The sequence below is a fragment of the Sinohyriopsis cumingii genome, chromosome 9, assembly GCF_028554795.1.
Source record: "Sinohyriopsis cumingii isolate HCF-2022 chromosome 9, ASM2855479v2, whole genome shotgun sequence".
Taxonomy (NCBI): Eukaryota; Metazoa; Mollusca; class Bivalvia; order Unionida; family Unionidae; genus Sinohyriopsis; species Sinohyriopsis cumingii.
The window spans coordinates 78,242,711-78,251,350 of record NC_142969.1 but is presented as its reverse complement, the minus strand read 5'-3'; the positions used below and the strand labels follow the sequence as shown (position 1 = coordinate 78,251,350).

Sequence of the window (8,640 nt, the reverse complement as noted above, 5' to 3'; positions counted from 1 at the left end):
TTCATTTCTATAGCCCGATCGTTATACATCACATCTTTTCAAAGCTGTGCACAGAATAGCCCGACATATCGCGATCAAGGAAAACACGGGGGGGGGGGGGCGAGGAATGTTAATTGTAATTAACAATAAAGAGATATAAAAATGGTTTCAGAGATTTATATTTTTGAAATATGAAGCATGTATTTGTATTTTTAAACCAACACACATCACTAATCAAAATTACATCTCATGACAAGGTATAGGTGTCAAATTATGATGTGCAAAAGTATACTTCTAAACAGTAACTATCTATGATTTTATTTTTTTTTTTTAAATGCATGCAAGTAAAACATCAGCTACTACTATACGAAATTGAAATACAAATATACATATTATCTCTACTGAAGTATAATGTTTGCAACATATGGACAACGCAAAAGGCACGTGTGTATAAAATATGTCCAATTTTGGAAAGCAATACTCCGTCCAGCTTTACTGTTGCTATGTCTAACACGGGCCATACAATCTGGCACAGCATTTAAGCAAGGTGTTCGTGCTGATTTGGTGGTTTCCATACTTCTCACATAACTTGATAAGGCGACCCTGAACTTTTGTTGTCTGTTTCTTTTGATGTCGTCTTATCTTCCCCTCTTGCAACAGACGAACTACAGATCCAATCTATCTGGCTTCCTTATAAAGTAAAGTTATGAGGAGATAGAAAGGCAAATTTCCCTTTCTTGCTCTCCTGTTCATACGATTATGCCACCCTTCCACATCATTATTGGTTCGGATGCTTCTGCCATAAACTGACCAGGAGTCAACAGTCTATATGTCATTGTGAATCCAGGTGTCTTCCACATATCGTAGGAATGACTGCACACTCACTGCCTCTGGATCAACTCTTCGTTGTAATTCTGCAAATGACGGTGATATGTCGTCTGCTGGTAATAAGGGGAGCGCGAAAACCTTTCGCAGCAGTTTGTACATGCTGTCGTGTTCCTGATAGACCCGCTATAATTGGAAACGAAAATACAATTATTTGTGAAGAAAATTTTCAAAATTTGGGATGAACAGATTTATAAATTTTCTTAAATAATTAAGATTTTGACTTCTCAAGATATTGAATTTCCCAAAAACGTTTGAGTTATAAGTGATTTTCAGCATTTCGAAAATTGTTTTGAACTAGCTATCCAAAGTCTAAAGACATCGTAACTAGACTAATGAATATTAACATCGCAGTTCAAAGGAGTGGACTGAAATGTGTTTACCTGTAATCCCAATTCCTGAACCTTTCTCCAAAGGGCCTGTCCAAAATGAAATGCGCAACCATTGCGGGGTTTCAAAAGCTGTTCTGATCCCTTGCCAAAGACCCTTTTCGAAGTCAGCAACAAATGACTGGACTTTCGTTTCAGGCAATAGGTCCTTGATTGACTGAAAAACCTGAAAATGGAAGAGAAAAAGTAAAACTATTCATGGACATACTGATTATTCAGGATCGTTTAGTGTCTTTTATTTGCTCGTGCAATAATTTATTTGATTACTGATTTTTAAAATCGCTTTTTTATCTGGACGTGTATATTTAGGATAATTGAATTGAAAATATATTTTCTGTGATAAAATACTGTTCATTATTTTACACATTATGTTATTAAAGTAACTATCATAATCTTCTCTCATCCTCAGTACACATACACACATACACCTTTTTGTAATGTCTCTTCTTCTTTCCTGACATGATGCAAAAACACAGCGGTATCTGTTTCAAGTCATCACCGGATCTCACAAATCCATGTATGGATAGCAGTTGATAAAATGGCTTCTTTACTAATTTGAATGTGCCATCATTATATCAGGTTTTGGCCATTCCGAGAAGCTCCAGCTGTTTGTTAGTGGCAAAGATCAGGTGACGCTTCCTGCCAACGAAAAATACAATACAACCACAGACTGTATACAGAAAAAAAACATTCACTTACAGTAAACGTAAGATCTCTGGGATCTTCTGGTCTGGTTGCGGACCTGGTCCGGTTGACTATTCTAACTAGGTTCGTCTCAGCTACCCCGGATGCCTCAGGTTGTAATGGTTCTGCATGAACGTCTATAACCTCATTAACCAGTGCATGTTTCAAACAAATTCTCTTTCCCTAATGCTTTGGCCTAAACGAAAACCAAACCTTTTATAGTATATGTATGGATCAATGTATTAATGTATGTTGTGTTTGTATGTTTGTATTCATGTATGTATGTATGTATGTATGTATGTATGTATGTAAGGACGGATCATTGTATGGATGGATGGATGACGAAATTTCGTTCATTATTGGCGGCGTATAATTTATCAAAAATGCTTAGTTAATATAGCAGAAGCTTGGAAGAGGATCTTTTACTGTATATAATAAAGCGATATTTCTGGATTTAGCATACATTAATTATAAGTAAATTGATTACAATTTAACCAATATATACTGTTGATAATATATTGATAGAATAGACCCAGTATTTAGACAGATTAATCATGTTCATGCCAAATACCTCGGTTTTGATATTTATGGCTATTAACAACCCAGGAGTGGCAGTATGGTTATGGCTCTGTTGACTTGGCAGAAAGTCTGATTCTGTCTGTCGCACGGTTGCAGGGCATTGCGTATTCTTCCCACGCACGCAACAACACCATTCGATGATTCCATTCTTCAGCTCACGCTTAACAACAAAACTATATCCCGCATCAGATATTAATTTCCTTTTTCCTCGAGTGGATCCTGTGGCTACTACTTCAAAGGTTGTACGATCCTCAGAATCCACTGGCACTTCTCCATCAAGTTTCATTCCTAACTGACCTGAAGAAAGGGGAAAAATCGTGATTATCCAAAAACGAATATTTTACATGAACAAAAAATATGCATCAGTAAAATAACACATGTTTACAAGATACCTAACAAGCTTGAGTAAAAGATGATCATTCTTTGATTAGAAGATAGACTCTATAATGATTTATGTACATCAATATTATTGAAATAAATTGTTGCGATTTTCTGTGCTTTCTTGTCCGCTTCGATTTTTAACTTACGCTTCTTCTTCTTCTGGTGTCAAAGATCTGTGTGGGCGCTCAACGTCAAATGAAGAGATATCGGCTGCAAGTGTTGATGCAGCATCATTGTTGACCATAAACTCGTTCACTTGTTGACTTATATCCAGCCTGTAATTAGAAATATGTCTCAACTTGTCACAAAATGTTGAAAACATACAAGCAAATATATAGAAAACCAAGTTTGACTATACCGAATATGGTATTTACACATAAAGACGTATGCAAGCACCCGTACCATTCTAATAAATAAAATAACATTCACCTTGTCGAAATATCATCTTTATTAATAGAAATCGACTTCGAATTTCTTGTGCTCTCCATCTGCCCCCGTGCTGTACCGGTATACATTTCAAATCTGTCAGACTTATCCCTATTCTGAACCTTGAATGAAGCTGCCAACTTGGTTTCCAAAGGATGACTACAAATGCGACCTCTACAGTTCCACCTCCGTAGAAGATGGCAACTGCACAGAGATTCTCTAGTAACCTCAGTCACTCTGTGACCAATATTTCATCATCATTTGCACTGGTGATGAATCGGGACAGATTGATGATCGGTTCGCCATCCATGCACTCCGTGTTCACCGACGCGTCATTTTCCAGTTGGGGCACTCATTTAGGGCCAGAGAACATAATTCTGCTGGTCTTTAGATTTGTTTTCCACTGTGACCCATATCTGCGGCACAAGATGTGGCTGAGAGAGACGCCAAAATGTGTTAAAGTGAATCTCTCACACTAACGGCGAGTACTTTCTATTATCTGTTTTTGCTTAGTTTTAAAACATCAACCTTCCCATCTGACAAATTCTGCTTCGTAACATGGGTAACGGGGAGCATATTGCTGCTGTTAGTATGTAGGGGGTGTTTTAGATAAAACTAAATTTTAATTATGTAATACTTACCCATAGCTATTACCGAATGCCCTCTTCCCAGCCCTCTCTGATGTCCTGTCGTCTATAAAAACGATGACCGCTTCTGCGCAGGCACAGTGGATGATTGAGTGCACCTATGTCCTTGACAGTTCTCAATGCCATGGGAGGATGTATTCACATCAAACGGACGCATGTTCGATACAGAAATGTAATAAGGTATGTAATAATGATGATTCAGTGTTGAATAATTCAAATTACCCCACCCACCCCAAAAAGGACTAAATTTTTAAGCCTGAATTTCAATTTATGCTAAAATGTTTTAGTTTCCAGGACAGAATATAAATTGGATAATGACCTTGATTGCACAATGGTTTATTTGTACATACATTTGTAATTAAATTCGTATTGAAAATTGGTTATAATTATTGTTTATCATCATATCTACTTATTCTCTATTATACTTGGTACATCACACATACCAATTCTCTATTATAATTTGTATATCATGTCTAATAATTCTTAATTATACTTTGTACATAAACTACTAATTAAATTCATAAAGAAAATTTACTTCACTTATGATTTATTATCATAATTACTAATTCTCTGTTATATCAAATAATCTTACAGCTCAACATATGAAACATTGTTTGCATCATATCTCTAAAAGCAAGGATACGTGTTACTTGAAGTATTATTTATAATTCATCAACCTCTAACTAATTGGGTTGTGTTTCATAATAATTATTTTTGCTATAAACCTCATGGTGGCCATGTTCTCTTCACTTCATGAACCTCTAATTCTCATTGTGTGTTGTTTTTGAATAATGATCTGAACCACAGACTTGATGTTCATCGGTGTTTCGGAATAATATTTTTTACTACATACCTGATGGTGGTCCTGTTCTTTTCAGTTAACCAACAACTGGCTCTCATTGGCTGGCTTTTTAGAATAATAACTTCTAATTTTTTTTTTAAATTTAATTGGTTTTCAATATAAGCTGCCGAGAATCCATTTTCATTCAGTTTTATATTGTTACATGATAAGGCCACTTTTACTTGGTCTGATGCATGCCATTCATGATGTCAGCACTACTCAGCCATTACAATTGTATGAGCTGTTTGGATATAATTTTGAGTTGGAACATCTTTTCTGCAGGCATTTGGTAATGTACCTTGTGATTAATCTTGGTATAATAACAGTTATACAATGTTTGCTAAGTGTAAATGAACTAGGAATGGGCAAATCATTAATGATTCATTATGTAATAACAATTATACAATATTTGCAAAGTATAATGATGACCAGTGAACCTGGAAGAGACAAGCTATATATAATTCTTACTCTTTTTGCTTCAGGCTCCACTTTCTGAAAATGTTTTCAACACTGAATCTATGGTTATGATTTTTTTTAAAACCACTTAAATTAGCATTAACTTGGAATCGTGTATTTTTCTTCTTAATTTTGAAAATTGTTCTCATTTAGTGTTCAGTAAAGAATGATTACGGTAGTGACACGAGATTCGTTTTCTCTATTTGGTGGATGCCATTCGTTGGCGGCACTGCTTAGCAGCTTCAAGGGTGCCGGTATAGCTGAGGTTCAACTGTCAATACGGAGTGGAAAATCTATGAATTGTAGTTTTTCTCTTTGGACAAGTCATAAGAAACTTGAGAATTATTTATATGAACTTCAAAAATAATAATATATTTTTAAATGACAGAATATTGAGTGAATGATAAATGCAGACATTGGGATAATTTTGAAATTTGATTCGTGTTATTTTAAATTCACAAGATTACGTTTTGAGACTATATATAGCAATTAAGAAATTTATGCAACACAACCTCAGTCGCGATTAGGTGAACATTTAAGTCTTTATTATAAAGATTCTGTAAACTGTAACATAAATCATAACATCAAATATAATGTTCATCATTGTATATTGGTCACCTACCACCAGCAGTCCGTTTGAGTTTTCCTCCAATGTCTCATCTTCAGTCGTTTTCTGGTAGCAGAAAAGCACCTGTCCATGACCTTACTGGTTGTTGTTTTTTTATCCGAAAGTTCCTTCTGGGAAATTATATGCCTCACCCTGGTTTCACTAAGTTTATGAACATTTCTCCTCAAAGCAAGATTTACATTATCTTTCTTTAGCCGTTTCTGACATTATTTAGGTTTTGGGGAGACATATAAATATTAGAAAGGATTAAAATATGTATGAAGTTTATAACTTGTACACCCAGTAAATACTTTATTGTGAAAAATGTTTAGGCCTTGCTCAGATCAAGTCACTGTCCAAATTTATACAAACAAAAGCTTTTAAAAAGTATTAAAAAGTCTGAAGGGAAAATATGCAGATGCTAAGTAAATCTGGTGCTTGATGATTTAGACAAATTCTAATATGAAATAATGTAATGTTCTGTGGTTTTGTTTGGAATTGATACTGGAATTTTTCATATGTGTAATCAAGTAGTCAATAAACATGATGAATATACATGTATGTTTGTCTTTGTTAATGCCTTTGCCAAGTGTTGGAGGCATTAAATATAGAGCATCCGATATTATTTTCCGCAAACAATATTTTCCCCTAATACACAACTGCCCTAGTGCAACCGTCTTTTACTATAATATTTATCTCTCCGTTATCTCTTTTGGAGTACTGTATTGCCCCATTTTTAGGATGTTGGTTTGCTAACACACAGGCCAGATTTTAACTCTACTCGTCATAGAGCAACATCTTATAGAGGCTCTGTTGTCCGTCGTTCTGTTAGCACTACTATTCATAAACTTAAGTAATATATATTCATCCTTTCATGGAAATTCAATATGGCTGCCACTATGCTATCTTGAAAATCTTGTCATTACTCCTTCGTAGCAGAAAGTCATATTGACGTGAGATTTTCACCAGAAGACTTCTTGAGTTGTATAGTTTGTCCAAAATCAAAATGGTGCCGATTCAATTAGGCCGCCAACGTAGACATGTTGAAATATTGTTATCGTTACTTTTCTCCTCAATGAAAAGTAATATTGCCATGAAGTTTTCACCAGAAGACTTCTTGTGAAGTCTAGTTGGTCCTAAATGAAAATTGTATCTGTTACGTAATATCTCAACCGAAAGCTGACATCTTAAAATATTGTTATCACTATCCTGTATGGATGGTCATATCAACATGGTGGTTTTTCTAAACCTCTTATAATGTGTAGTTGGTCTTAAAATAAATTGGTGCCAATTTGATGTCCGATATAGCAACAACAGTAGCCATCTTGAAATGTTATCACTATTTCTCTTCAATGATTTTTCACATTAGCATGGGGGTTTCACTGAGAGATCTGTTGATGTCTAGTTGGTTGTAAATGAACATTGAGCCAATCAAAACCTTTTCAATATTGCTGCCACGATGGCCATCTTGCAAATTTCGTTATCATTTCTTCTCCAAGGCGGCTGATGATATCAGCATTGTGTATCCACCAAAATACTTCTTATAAGCAAATTTAAAAATCTTGTCGCCACTTACAAATATCGGAGAGGTTAGAACACTCGTCAGATAAAATGAAAAAAATGGCTTTATTTTGTTTAGACAACATTATTGTCTTCCCTGCTCAGCCACAACTTCACTCATTACTAAGATTAGTGTAGATTCTATGTTCAACTTTCTGACGTAGATATGTAAAAATCAGTCTCATAGCCACTTAAGAAATAATAAATTAAGTAGTAAGGTGGTTGTTATGTAGATTTAATTTATTTTGAAGTAATTATCACTTAAGGAAAACAAATGTTGTTTTGGGTTTAACCATTTTTCAGCACACGACAGACTATTCGTGGCGGCCAGTATATCTGATGGAAGAATCTCCCTGAAAAATCCCGGGAAGAACTACCGATCCGCAGGAAGCTACTGGCAAGCATTCTTATATATCCACAGTCGCCGAGCTTGAGTCTCGAACCCACGCTGACAATGGTGAGATGTCGGTGATCTGTAATTGCCATGCACTAGGCTACACGAAACCATTAAATATGAAGGTGATAAAAATACATACGTCATAATTACTCTGATGTCCAGCACAAGAAGAAAATAAAACAGTTCGATTGAATGTAATAGAGGAATATGAGCAAATAAATTTCATTTATTCCAACATATTTTGAGAGACATTATCTAATTTTTTCACTTTTTGTTTTGATTTTGGCTCATTGTTCTTCGTTAGACAAAGTCTGTCACGACGAATGATGGTAACCAAATACAGAAAAATCTATTTAAAAAAAACGGAAAATACTTAAGTAAAAAGTGATGTATAATATATATATATATATATATATATATATATATATATATATATATATATATATATATATATATATATATATATATATATATATATATATATTCAGTAGACAACTCACAAAGAATAGATTCGACACAAACGCCGTCCTTACAAGAAAACAGAAGCAAACACACAGTATATGATGATACACATAGCAAACACAGGACCGTAGGAGATCTCTGACAAAGATCACAAAAGAAAACAGAACACGGGGGAAGGATACCGGCCCTAAGATTGCGAGTTCGATACCTACTGAGGCTCGTTTGAATCGGCTGTCTCTCTGAATCTTTGGGAAAGGCAGGTAACTCCAACTTTCTCAACACTATGTAGTCAGAAGTATGTTGCAAGTGTTATTACAAACCAGCCACCACTACCAATTTTGATCAAA

The 8,640-nt window shown here is 35.0% G+C and overlaps 1 pseudogene; it reads right to left on the bottom strand.

The window, feature by feature from the left end:
* Nucleotides 1-386: 386 nt before the first annotated feature.
* LOC149792071 (uncharacterized) lies at nt 387-1,782 on the bottom strand (annotated as a pseudogene).
* Nucleotides 1,783-8,640: the final 6,858 nt, after the last annotated feature.